The sequence below is a fragment of the Sminthopsis crassicaudata genome, chromosome 2 (assembly GCF_048593235.1).
Source record: "Sminthopsis crassicaudata isolate SCR6 chromosome 2, ASM4859323v1, whole genome shotgun sequence".
Classification (NCBI taxonomy): Eukaryota; Metazoa; Chordata; class Mammalia; order Dasyuromorphia; family Dasyuridae; genus Sminthopsis; species Sminthopsis crassicaudata.
Genome location: NC_133618.1, coordinates 661,975,648 through 661,990,008, shown reverse-complemented (window position 1 = coordinate 661,990,008; position 14,361 = coordinate 661,975,648).

The following is a 14,361-nucleotide window of genomic DNA, read 5'->3' as shown; positions in this document are numbered from 1 at the left end:
TTCAGGACTCAAAGGAATCATTAAAAAAGTAAAAAGGAAAGAGAAATCATAAGGGATTCAAGAAGATTGAATTGTTTACATTTCTACTTGGGAAAATTATAATTGTAACTCCTAAAACCTTTCTCATTATTAATACAGTTAGAAAGAGTATATATAGAGAAAGGATGAATGTAAGTTGAACTTGAGGGGATAATTATCTAAGAAAATAAAATCTTTCTGTTTCTTGTTTCTTGTTTGGGTTTTGCTTCTGTTTTCTTTTGCAACCCTACATAAAAATATGTTTTACATGACTATATGTGTATATCCTATATGAAATTACTTGCCTTCTCAATGAGGCAAAGAGGGAAGGAAGAAGGTGACGGAGAGAATTTTGCATTCAAAAAAAATTTACATGAATGTTAAAAATAGTTTTTCTATATAATTGGAGAAAAATAAAAGATTAAATTAAAAACAATAACAATGCTGAGGGGGAGCTCCTTGAAGATTGAAATTGTTTTGTAGTCAGTATTTTTATATTTCATTTTAACGTTTGCAATGTGCTTTATATAAGCATTTGCTCTTCACAAAAACCCTGAGCTAAAGGTACCATTCATCTTCCAAATCACAAAACTGCTAAAAGAGTTTAAATGACTTTCCACTTAGAACACAGCAATCATGTGTCTTGAAGGATTCAGACTCATCTTTCTGTCTTAAAATCCATTGTTCTACCTACTGCACTACTCTTGTCCACATCAGGAAAATCAGAGGTATAATCCATACATTCCTTATTATTTGCATTACTTAAAAATAAAAGGAGATTTACTTCTTCCCTGGAAAAAAAAATAAAAACAAAACTTTGTTTTTCCCTTGAGTGAAATACAGCATGGAAAATTTTCATTCCTACTTTAAATTTTTTTTTGGATTTTTAGAGATAATGGGGGAAGAGGAATTGCAGTTGGTACATAGCCCTGGGTGAAGAGTTCACCATTCCAGGCTTTTCCTGCCACACATTTTTTCTCTTCTGTAACATTAATGTTATATCCGCACACTAGTATATTTCCCTGGGAATAGTTTCTGTTTCTTATTAGGACCCTTACTTTATCTTTCCTTTTGGGATCCTTTTTAAATTATTCGATTTTATGCCAATTAATTTCATTAATAAAATATGACAATGGAGAATTGAAAATATGACTTTTTTTTCATTGACTTTGGAATAACTTAAATAGATTGGGAAGCCAGACACTAGATGGGACTCAGTCTAGGGGCCAGGAGTACCTTGATCATATGACTATAAAGCTGACACTACTTAGAGGTTGATGCTTTGTGGTTTCACATTTTGATTTAAGCAAATCCACTAGAAAAGTCAGAAGAGCCAAGTGGTCTTTGACAAAATCTGGAAAAAAAAAATCACATAGTAACAAAAGGAGGACTAATCCCAAAAGTTGCCAAACTTCTCGTTGAAAACAGATGTCAACCTCATGTCCAGATGTTCCCAAATATTGCAAGGTTTTGTTTCATGTTGAGAAAGAAAATGTCTGGATTTTTTAAAATTACAGGATTTTTCATTATTTACACAACAGTAAGTGTTTGAATAAACAAAGACTTGTAGGCTTTGATGTGATATTCAACATGGTTCTCATTTGGTGAAGATTAATTTTACTATTAGCCTATTCTAAAAACATTTACAATTTATTGCTGCATGGAAGTACATAGACCAACTACTCAATCAGATTTCATTGGAAGGGACTGGTCTAATCCCTCATTTTAGAGAAGAGCAAACTGAGACACAGAAAGGGGAGATATTGCAATCAGAATCACAGAGATTACGTATAGTAAAGCCAGACACGATTTCAATGAAAATACAATCATTTTGTAGTCAAGAGAGATAAATCTCTTCAAATCTAAAAGAAAGGAAAATTGAATGACCCAGATTTTTTTAAATGAACACTGTTCTTTGTAGTCTAGTCATTTTTGCTGTTTATCTTGTTCTTGAAGAGGACCTTGACCTCAGGAAGGTAATGTCATGACATGTAAGTGAATTGTATTTAAGTGAGGGGGAACTGTGCCTTACTGCCTTACTTTCCTCTCCAGAACCACCTGAGTCCAGTGGCCAGATATAGATCAAGATAACTGGAGACAGAAAGCATGTAATTATTCTTGTATTCATCTTAGTCAAGAATGTCATGTGTTGAAATTCTTCCTCAGCCACTTAATAGCTATGTGGCCCTGGACAAGTAATTTAAAACTTATGGTTCTCAATTTTTCATCTTCCAGATGACCAAATTAAGGTCAATAATCTCAAGGATCCCTTCCAGTTCTAAATCTATAGTCTTAGTGTTGCCCTGAGAGGTAAAAACAAATCTAATTTCTCATTTATCTGTCATTCTTCAAGTATTTAGAAGTAGTTGCCATGATTTCCCCACCTACCCCCCAACTCAGCCTTCTCTTCTCTTCTTCCAAAGGAAATAAGACTTTGTAATCTGCTAAATTCCAGAATTATCAGATCAAGGAGAAAATATTGCAAGTAGCCAGAAAGAAACAATTTAAATATTGAGGAGCCACAATCAGGATTCCCCAGGACCTAGCAGCTTCCATTTTAAAGGATCAAAGGGTCTGGGTTATTATATTTCAGAAAACAAAGGAACTTAGACTAGCCAAGAATCAACTACCCAGAAAAATTAAGGATTATCTTTCCAGGGAAATTTTGGGCATTCAATGAAATAGGGAAATTTTATTTAATTTTGATGAAAAGACCAGAGCTGACAAAAAAAAATTGATCTTGAAATACATAAAAAGGTCAAACCAGAATTTAAAAAAAAGCTATTTTTAAAAAATGTTTACATTCCTATATGGGAAGGTGATATGTTTAACTCTTGAGAACTACCACTGGTAGGCATAAATTTAGAGGGTATAGGTATAATTTGACTTTACTGTGATGATATTAAAAAAAAAAAAAACTTTTTAGTGATGAAAAAAAAGATTGTGCTGGAAGAAGAAAGAAGGGCAGGTAAAATGGGATAAATTATATCACATGCAGAGGCAAAAAAGACTTTACAATTGAGGGGAAAGGGGGAAGGGAATAAGCATTGTGTAAACCTTAATCTCATAGGATTTTGGCTCAAAGAGAGAATATCAAATATATTTAATTTAATCTAGAAACTTGTCTTATCCTATAGAGAAGCAGAGGAGGTAGGGGAAAGGAAAGGGGGAGATTAATATAAGTAAGAACAAAAGTAGAGGAAGAAAGGAATAAGAAAGTGTGAAGGTCTGAAAAAGGGTAGGACAGATTGAGGGAGGTGTCATCAGAAGCAAAACACTTTCCTGCTATCGCCAATTAATTAATAAAGGAAAGAGACAAGTATAACTTAGGGAAAATAAGATAGCAGGAAATACAGAGTTAGTAATTTTAACTGTGAATGTGAATTAAATGAATTTTCACTTAAAGCAGAAAAGGATAGCAGACTGGATTAAAAGCCAGTATCCTACAATATGTTGTTTACAAGAAACACATTTAAAGCAGAGTGATACATACAGAGTAAAGGTAAAAGGCTGGAACAGAATTTACTATGCTTGAACTGAAGTAAAAAAAAAAAAAAACAAACAAAAAAAAAAAAAAAACACAAGAGTAGTTATCTCAGATCAGGCAAAAGATAAAGTAGATATAATTAAAAGATATAGGGAAGGAAACTACATCTTGCTAAAGGGTGCCATAAATGATAAAGTAATATCAGTACTAAACATATATGCACCAAGTGCTATAGCATCCAAATTCCTAGAGAAGTTAAGAGATTTACAAGAAGAAATAAATAAGAAAACTATACTAGTGGGGATCTCAATCTTACTCTATCAGAATTAGATAAATCGAACCACAAAATAAATAACAAAGAAGTTAAGGAGGTAAATAGAATTTTAGAAAAGTTAGGTAGGATAGACTTCTGGAAAAAACTCAATGAAGACAGAAAGGAGTATACTTTTCTCAGAAGCACATGGAATGTACACAAAATCTGACCACATGTTAAGTCATTAAAAACTTCAAAATCAAATACAAAAAGGCAGAAATAGTAAATGCATCTTTTTCAGATCATGATGCAATAAAATTTACATGTAATAAAAGGCCAGGGAAAAATAATTGGAAATTAAATAATTTAAATATGAAGAATGAGTGGGTGAAACAACAAATCATTGGAACAATTCATAATTTCATCTAAGAGAAAAAAAAGAATGAGACAACATACCAAAATTTATGGGATTCAGCCAAAGCAATACTTAGGGGAAATTTTATATCTCTAGATGCTTACTTGAATAAAAGAGGAGAAAATCAATGAATTGGGCATGCAACTAAAAAAATAGAAAAAGAATAAATTACAAAGCCCCAATTAAATACCAAATTTGAAATTCTGAAAATAAAACAACATTAATAAAATTGAAAGTAAGAAAACTATTGAAATAAACATAACAAGTTGGTTTATGGGAAAATAGATAAAATTTAGGTAATTTGATTAGAAAAAGGAAACAAGAAAGTCACATTGCTAGTATTAAACTTTCCATCAATGAAGAGGAAATTAGGGTAATAATTAGGAGCTATTTTGCTCAACTGCAAGCCAATAAATCTGATTATCTAGGTGAAATGAATGAATACTTACAAAAATATAGATTGGCCAGATTAACAGAGGAAGAAATAAATCACTTGAATAGTCCCATTTGGAAAAAAAAAAAAAAAAAAAAAAAGGAAATAGAACAAACTATTAATTAACTTCCTAAGAAAACTTCCGGGAGCAGATGGATTTATAAGTAAATTCTACCAAACATTTAAAGAACAATTAATTCCAATACTTTGCAAACTTTTTGAAAAAATAGGAAAGAAGGAGTATTATAAAGTTCCTTTTAGGACACAATATGGTGCTGATACCTAACCCAAATAGCATAAAAACAGAGAAAGAAAATTATAGACCAATTTCTGTAATGAATATTGATGCAAAAATCTTAAATAAAATATTAGCAATGAGATTACAGAAAGTCATCTTCAGGATTTATAGCAGGAATGCAGGGCTGGTTCAATATTAGGAAAACTATTAGCATGATTGACTATATCAATAACTACACTAACAAAAACCATATGATTACTTCAGTACATGCAGAAAAAACATCTGACAAAATTCAACTCCCATTCCTATTAAAAAAAAACTTAGAGAATATAGGAATAAATGGAGTCTTCCTTAAAGTGATCAATAGCATCTATTAAAAACCATCAGCAAAATCATCATCTAGTTATAAACTAGAACAATTCCGAATAAGATCAGAAGTGAAACAAGGCTGCCCACTTTCACCCTTACTATTCAATATGGTATTAGAAATGTTAGCTTTGACATTAAGGGAAGAAAGGGGGATTAAAGGAATTAGAGTAGATAATGAGGCGACAAAAGTATCACTTTGCAGATGATATGATGCTGTACTTAAAGAATCCTTGGGAATCAACTAAAAAATTACTAGAAATAATTCACAATTTTAGCAGTCATAGAAACTTCAATAAATCCACATAAGTCATCAGCATTTCTGTATGTTACCACCAAAGTCAAGCAACAAGAGATACAAAGAGAATATCCATTTAAAATAACTGTAAATAATATGAAATATTTAGGAGTCTCCTTGCCAAGACAAAGTCAGGAACTATATGAACACAATTATGAAATACTTTCTACAAAAATAAAGTCAGACCTAAGTAATTGAAAGAATATCAAGTTCTCATGGGTAAGCTGAGAGAATATAATAAAAATGACAATATTACCTAAATTAATCAATTATTTAGTGTCATACCAATCAAACTCCCAAGAAATTATGTTACAGACCTAGAAAAAAGAATAACAAAATTCATCTGGAAGAACAAAATTTCAAGAAATTCAATGAAATTAATTTTAAAAATGCAAATTAAGATGGCCTAGCTGTACTAGACCTAATACTATATTATAAGACAGTGGTCATGAAAATCATTTGGTACTAGCTAAGAAAAGAGTAGCTGATCAATCGAAAAGGTTGGGTTCACAAGACACAATAATCAATAACTATAGTAATCTAGTATTGATAACCCCAAAGACACAACCTTCTGGGATAAGAACTGACTATTTGACAAAAATTGCTGGGAAAATTAGAAAAGAGTATGGTAGAAACTAGGCACATCTAACATCTAACACCCTATAATAAGATAAGGTCAAAATGGGTTCATGATTTAGACATAAAAAGGGATACTATTACAAAAAACAGAACAAAGGATAGACTACTTCTCAGATCTATGGAGCAGGAAGAAATTTATGGCCCAAGAAAAACTAGAATAAATTATGAGATGCAAAATGAATAATTTTGGTTATGTTAAATTAAAAAAATTTTGTACAAGCAAAACCAGTGCAGAAAAGATTAGAAAGGAAACAATAAACTGGAAAGAAGTCTTTACATCCAAGGGTTCTTATAAAGGCCTCATTTCTAAAATATATAGAAAATTGACTCAAATTTCTAAGAAGTCAAACTATTCTCCATTTGATAAATTGTTCAAGGATATGAACAGACCATTTTCAGATGAGAAAATTAAAATCATTTTAGTCAGATGAAAAAATTTTCTGTCACTATTGGTCAGAGAAATGCAAATTAAGACAACTCTGACTTGAAATTACACACCTCTCAGATTGGCTAAGATGACAAGAAAAGATAATGATGAATACTGGAAGGGATGTGGGAAAATTGGGACACTCTTACATTGTTGGCAAACTTGTGAACAGATCCAACCATTGTGGAGAGCAGTTTGGAACTATGCCCAAAGGGCTATCAAACTGTTGAAATCCTTTGATCCAGCAGTTTCTCTACTAGACCTGTATCACAAAGAGATCATAAAAAGGAGAAAGGGATCCACATGTGCAAAAATATTTGTAGCAATCCCTTTTTATAGTGGTAAGGAACTGGAAACTGAGTTGATGTCCATCGTTGGGGAATGGCTAAAAAAATTATGGTTATATGAATATTATGGAATATTATTGTTCTATAAGGAATTATTGGCAAGATGATTTCAGAAAAGCCTGGAGAGACTTACATCAACAGATGCTAAGTGAAATGAGTAGAATCAATAGAGCATTGTACACAACAATAAGATTATGTAATGATCAACTGTGATGGACTAGGCTCTTTTTAACAATAAGATGATTCAGGCCAGTTCTAATAGATTGTGATGGAAACAGCTGTCTGCATCTAGAGAGAGGACTGTGGATACTGAATGTAGATCACAACATGGTATTTTCAACTTTTTTGTTGGTGCTTGTTTGTTTTGTTTTGGTTTTGGTTTTTCTCATTTTTTTTCCTTTTTGATTTAATTTTTTCTTGTGAAGCATGTTAAATGTGGAAATATGTATGGAAACACTAATATTTAACATATAGTGGAGTAAATGCTGTTTAAGGAAGAGGTGGGAAAAGGAAAGGAGAAAAATTTCGAACACAAGGTTTTTGCAAGGGTCAATACTGAAAAAAAAATAGCTTTGCATGTATTTTAAAAATAAAAAGCTATTGTTTTAAGAATATTAATTCCTAAGGTGATATAATAAAAACACTTGGAACAAAATATTATTGCCTTGTCCTTTCCCTAAGGTTGAATCATATTGTCTCCCATATGTGTATTCAGAATTCAGGGGAAAGGGCAACCTTAAACTTGGAATAGTGAGATGGTAAAGACTTCCTCAATCCAATCAGTCATTCCTATTTTGTAAAGAGTCAAAATTTAAACCACTTTGTATATATCTTTAAAACTTTATCACATTATTGGAATAAAAGAAAAATGATGACCTCTACACATTGATATAAGAGACTTCTTTTTTTCTTTTTCTTTTTTTTTAAACTTTATTAAAACGTTTTATTTACAAAACATATGCATGGGTAATTTTTCAACATTGACTCTTGCAAAACCTTCTGTTCCAAATTTTCTTCTCCTTCCCCCTATCCCCTTCCTTAGATGGCAGGTAGTACAATATATGTTAAATATGTTCAAATATATGTTAAATCCAATATGCGTGTGTGTATATACATATATATATATATGCAATTATCTTGCTGCACAAGAAAAATCGGATCAAGAAGGAAAAAAATCTGAGAAAGGAGAGTGAAAATGCTATGTTGTGGTCCACACTCAGTTCCCACAGTCCTCTCTCTGGGTGGAGATGGCTCTCTTCATCACTGAACAATTGGAACTGGTATGAGTCATCTCATTGTTGAAGAGAGTCCACAGAATTGATCATTGTATAGTCTTTTTGTTGTCGTGTATAATGATCTCCTGGTTCTGTTCATTTCACGCAGTATCAGTTCACATAAGTTTCTCCATACCCATCTGAAATCATCCTGTTGGTCATTTCTTACAGAATAATAATATTCCATAACATTCATATACCACAATTTATTCAGCCATTCTCCCACAGATCTCTTTGGGATAAAAGCCCAGTAGAAACACTGCTGGATTAAAGGGAATGCACAGCTTGATAACTTTTTGAGCATAGTTCCAAATTGTTCTCCTGAATGCTAGGCTCCATTCACAGTTCCACCAACAATGCATCAGTGTCCCAGTTTTCCCACATACCCTTCAACATTTGTCATTATCTTCTCCTGTCATCTTAACCAATCTGAGAAGTGTGTAGTGATATTTCAGAGTTGTCTTAATTTTCATTTCTCTGATTAATAGTGCTTTGGAGCATCTTTTCATATGGCTAGAAATAATTTCAATTTCTTCATCTGAAAATTATCTGTTCATATCCTTTGATCATTTATCAATTGGAGAATGGCTTGATTTCTTAAAAATTTGAGTCAATTCTCTATATATTTAGAAATGAGAGATACAAGGACTTCTAAATGAGGAAATTTCTTCTACCAATGCAAGTTGGCAGTTTCTCAGCACCTTTTACTATCAAGAAAGTTGCCCAGAATATTTAGGGAGTTAGTGACTTCCTCTGATTCAGAGATAATCTGTCAGAGTTGGGATATGAATCCAGATCTTCCTAAGGCCTGAGGCAACTCTACCAACTCCTTAAAGATATCTTTCAAATTTCAAACAAGCTGCAAAATGGAAAGTTTGTGATTCCTTAGAAAATGAAACAATGATCACCTTGAACAATGAGACATCATCTTAGAATAAAATTATTTCCTTTTTAAATGGAGTTACAAGATTAGAAGTAAGATGGAGGAGTGAAAGAGATATCTTATAAATGCTTATAAATAGGATTTTAGAGCTAGAAAAGATATTAGAAATTATATACTCTACCTCTCTTCTACAAATAAGAAATTTAAAATAAAATGTGGAGAAGTGAATTGGCCAAAATCATACATGCCATTAGTTCCAGAACTCAAATCTTTCATATCTCAATTTTATCTTTTCTCTATTACATGATGTTCTCTAAATAATATCTTCATCCATTCATTCATTCTGAAAAACATCAAGTATGTGCTGGCTTGATATAGTTGGCATAAGGTTGACTGGGAGTTAGGAAGACCTGGGTTGAATTTCCATTTCTGTCACATACTGAATGTGTGAGTCTGAACAAGTCATTTAATTTATCCTCAATTAGCTCCCAGAAGCTAAAGCTACATTATCCTCTTTACAACTTAGACCTTGCAGACATCTTGCTCAATTGCAAGGTGGATGATTTTTCCTCACCAACAGATCCCAACATCATTGAAATCATAGGCTTAGGCAACTAGATCTTGATCAGGTAAAGAAATAGAAATATAAAAGGTCTTAAAGACACTAAGGTAGATGAAGGAGAAAGAGATACTTGAAGGTTTATGAAACAATTTCCAAATATTCTCTTTTTGATCAATCAACCAGCATTTATTAAGAGGTTATTACATCCTAAGTACCGGATCTTCCAATACCCTCTTAAGGCAAATGGGGAAGCTCAGAGAAGGTAGTAGACTGTATATATATATATATATATACATACATATATATATATATATATATATATACAGTCACATAGCTAGTCAATATGTGAACTAGGATTTGAACTCAAGTCTCTCATGATGCCAGGCCAATATTCTGTCCAGTTCATCAGGTTTCCTTCTTAGGAAAATGGACAATTGGCCTAGGCACCATGGAGCTAAAACAGGGCCAGAACTACCCTGGAATGTTGACGGGTATTGCTCTATGTACCTTTCCTTGATGTCTGTAACCAGAGTGTGTGTGTGTGTGTGTGTGTGTGTGTGTGTGTGTGTGTGTGTGTGTGTGTATGCTTAGGAGACTTAGCATAAAACAAGACCTCCAATTCATCTGGGAAGGTCAGGTGGGATAGCCTGGGTGAAGAGCTCCCTTTCACTGGGATTTCCTGGGAATGTAGGTAAGCATCTGATAGACTCCAATTTTACTTAATTATATTTGCTAACTAAGTTCTAACCCCAATTACTCCCACGTTACTGAAGAACTCTTAAGTATTGCAAGCAACCACTAAATATTGTTACCCTGGGAAAAGCCCTGATTGCCCTCCCCTAGTTATAGCTCTGTCAGTAACTTTCATTTTAATATGCACCCTAAACATTTTCAGAAATGAGATTATACAAAATCCCTGCATACAGAGTTGATATGTCATACACAGGCATTTATTGCTTCTCCTTTTAGCCTTTCTAATTTTACCAATCATTCTTGAAGCCTTGAAAAAAATTCTCTGCCTGGTTTTCAACATACAATTTCAACAACATTTATTAAAAATTGTTCTATGCCAAGCATTGTACTGAGCTTTGGAGATACAAAAATAATATTAGAAAGGCTCCACAAGTAGTTGCCCAAAGAATTGAAGGGGATTGCAGCAGATCCCCCAGAGAAGTTTAAATAAAGGTAGGAGAAGGGAAGGGGTCAGGGAAAGAGAAAGAAAGGGGAAGGAAGATGGGATGAGGAGGAAGAGAAAAGGGAAGAAGAAGAAGAAGAAGAAGAAGAAGAAGAAGAAGAAGAAGAAGAAGAAGAAGAAGAAGAGAAGAAGAAGAAGAAGAAGAAGAAGAAGAAGAAGAAGAAGAAGAAGAAGAAGAAGAAGAAGAAGAAGAAGAAGAAGAAGAAGAAAAGAAGAAGAAGAAGAAAGAAGAAGAAGAAGAAGAAGAAGAAGAAGAAGAAGAAGAAGAAGGAGAAGGAGGAGGAGGAGGAGAAAGGGAGAGAGGGAAGGAAGGAGGAAAGAAGGGAGGAAAGAAAGAAGAAAGAAAGAAAGAAAGAAGAAAGAAAGAAAGAAAAGAAAGAAAGAAAGAAAGAAAGAAAGAAAGAAAGAAGAAAGAAAAGAAAGAAAGAAAGAAAGAAAGAAGAAAGAAAGAAAGAAAGAAAGAAAGAAAGAAGAAAGAAAGAAAGAAAAGAAAGAAAGAAAAGAAAGAAAGAAGAAGAAAGAAAGAAAGAAAGAAAGAAAGAAAGAAAGAAGAAAGAAAGAAAGAAAGAAAGAAAGAAAGAAGAAAGAAAGAAAGAAAGAAAGAAAGAAAGGAAGGAAGGAAGGAAGGAAGAAGGAAGGAAGGAAGGAAGAAAAGAAAGGAAGAAAGAAAGAAAAGAAGGGAAGGAAGGAAGAAATAAAGAAAGAAAGAAAGAAAGAAAGAAAGAAAGAAAGAAAGAAAGAAAGAAAGAAAGAAAGAAAGAAAGAAAGAAAGAAAGAAAAGAACGAAAGAAAGAAAGAAAGGAAGGAAGGAAGGAAGGAAGGAAGGAAGGAAGGAAGAAAGGAAGAAAGAAAGAAAGAAGGGAAGGAAGGAAGGAAGAAAGAAGAAAGAAGAAAGAAAGAAAGAAAGAAAGAAAGAAAGAAAGAAAGAAAGAAAGAAAGAAAGAAAGAAAGAAAGAAAGAAGAAGAAAGAAAGAAAGAAAGAAAAGAAAGAAAGAAAGAAAGAAAGAAGAAAGAAGAAAGAAAGAAAGAAGGAAGGAAGGAAGGAAGGAAGGAAGGAAGGAAGGAAGGAAGGAAGGAAGGAAGGAAGGGAGGGATGGGAGGGAGGGAGGGAGGGAGGGAGGGAGGGAGGCGAGGAAGGAAGGAAGGAAGGAAGGGAGGGAGGGAGGGAGGAAGGAAGAAAAAAGAGAGAGAGATAATCGGGGAGAAAGGAAAGGGAGGGGAAGGGAGGGAGGGAGAAAGAAAAGGAATAGAGGGATGTGAATGAAGGAAAGGAAGGAAGAAAGGAAGGGAAGGAAGGAAGAAAGGAAGGGAAGATAGGAAGGGAAAGAAGGAGGGAGGGAGGGAGGAAGGAGGAAGGAAGGAAGGAAAGAAGAGAAAGAAGTGAAGGAGGGAGGGAAAAGGAGCCGGAAGGAAAAATAGGGGAGCAAGAGGGCGAAGGAGACTATATCCTTCTTTCTGAGACTGCCTCCATTTTTACCTTTTACTTTCGTCCTATATCTTCTGTAGTGTGTGTGTGTGTGTGTGTGTGTGTGTGTGTGTGTGTGTTTACATGTTATCTCTCTCATTTGAATATGAGTACCTTAAGGACAAAATCTGTTTTTGCCTGTATATTCCCTGTTCTTAGTAAGCACATAGTAGGTGCTTAATAAATGCTGGTTGATTATCTGAAATGATTTGCCTCTGGTCACATAGCTTGTAAGGGTTCCAAAGATGGGATCCTAATCTAGGTTTTTCTAGCTCCAAGCTCAGCACTCTTTCCATTATAGCACTCTCTACTAAACCATGCTACTCTCTATAAATGCTTATGTGATTTTTATGGGTTAGGAAAAGGCCACATTTCCAACTTCCTTGCACTAAATTGGGAATAATCTTCTGGCCACAACCAGAGTCATAAGGCAAAATTGAAAGGAAAATCAAGACTAGCTACATCACCAACGGTTTTTTTTTAAATACTATTGCATCTCCCTTTGGGTCACATGATGGTAACTAACTCTATAAATGAGTTCATCCTTTTGAGGTGAGCTCAGCAAAGAAATTTAGATGCCCTGAGAGCTCTCCCAGCTACCAGGCTAAAGGATTTCCTTTTTTTCTTGGGAGATCCATAAACCTGAGGAAGTTTAGTTCAACATCATGGGACATAGACAAGAGAGGAGGATGTGAGCACTGCATGCCCAATCTTCGATAGCATTTGGGGATAGCTGGCAATGTTTATTTATTCACAGTTTTCAGGAAGTCCAGTATAAGGACAAATGGGCATCTTTATTTACCATGCAACTGAATAGACTAGTATGACCCACTAGTTGAGAGAAAAAAAAGACTCTGAAATTTAATAAGAACAGCGAGACTTGAATCTTGTTTCTTTTGCTTAATGACTGAGAGATGTTGAGTGAGATGTAGCCCCTAAACATAGAAAAGATAGGGGAAGGGAACTAACTGTCCTCTGGGATTTCTAGGGTCCTATCCAGCTCTACTTCTTGAAATCCTGAATAAAAAAAGGATCTCTTCTTCTATAGCAGACTATTGCAATGACTTCCCAACTGATCTCCCTGAACCAGCCAACATTTTTCCATTTAAAATCCCCTGCTAAAATAATATTTCTATAATGCAGGTCAGGCTATCTTCCTTCTCACACCATTCCTTATTATTTCTAGAGGGGAAAAAAAAAGGAACCCTGAGCCTGCCCTCATAAGGCCGACATTTTAAGACACTGGCAATGTGGAAGTTTGTTTTATTTGTTTAAAGGGTTTAGTTTCTTTTTCCTCTCTTCACTGGTGAAGAAGAAGGGAGGAGTGAGGAGAGAAGATAAATGCTTTTAATTTAAGAAAAAAAAGAAAAGAAAAGAGATCTCTAAGAATTCCACCAAAGGTCTCTGCTGTCAGGACCCAAGTACTTTAGCATCCTCATTCTATATCATCCCACTCCCTATCTATGGGGTAGATTACAACCCATCCACACATTCCCCACATGAGCCCACTATAGTCTGTCACTGTGACAGGTGCAATACTCTGTTGGTGGCCAATGTACTCACCAGCATGCTAATTATGCAAAATGTTGTTGTAAATGTGTCATTGACTTGCAACCAAAACAAATCATTCAAAAGTGAGCTCCTTGAGGGCAGGGATGCCTTACCCATTTGTCTGTAGCCCCAGTTCAGTGTCTGATACATAAAAAGGTTTTATAAATTCTTGACCAAACAGAGATTATTCCTGTCAGTAATGATTCAGAGACTTGTCATTCAAGTTGACATTTGATCAATGGAGAACAAGAAGAGTTCAAGAATCTCATCAAAGCTCTCCAGAATCTTGGGTGCCAGAGAAAAGTGGTAGGATGGTAAATCAAGGATAGGTTTTGCTTTGCTTTTTTTTTCTGGTCTACATATGATCCAAAATATTAAAGAAGTGGCTGGTATCATGGTAGATAGAAGGCTGGTCCTGAAATCAGAAAGACATGAATTCCAATCCAGTCTCAGACACCTACGGACTGTGCTAACCTGAGTAAATCACTTAAACAGTTTGCCTCAGTTTCT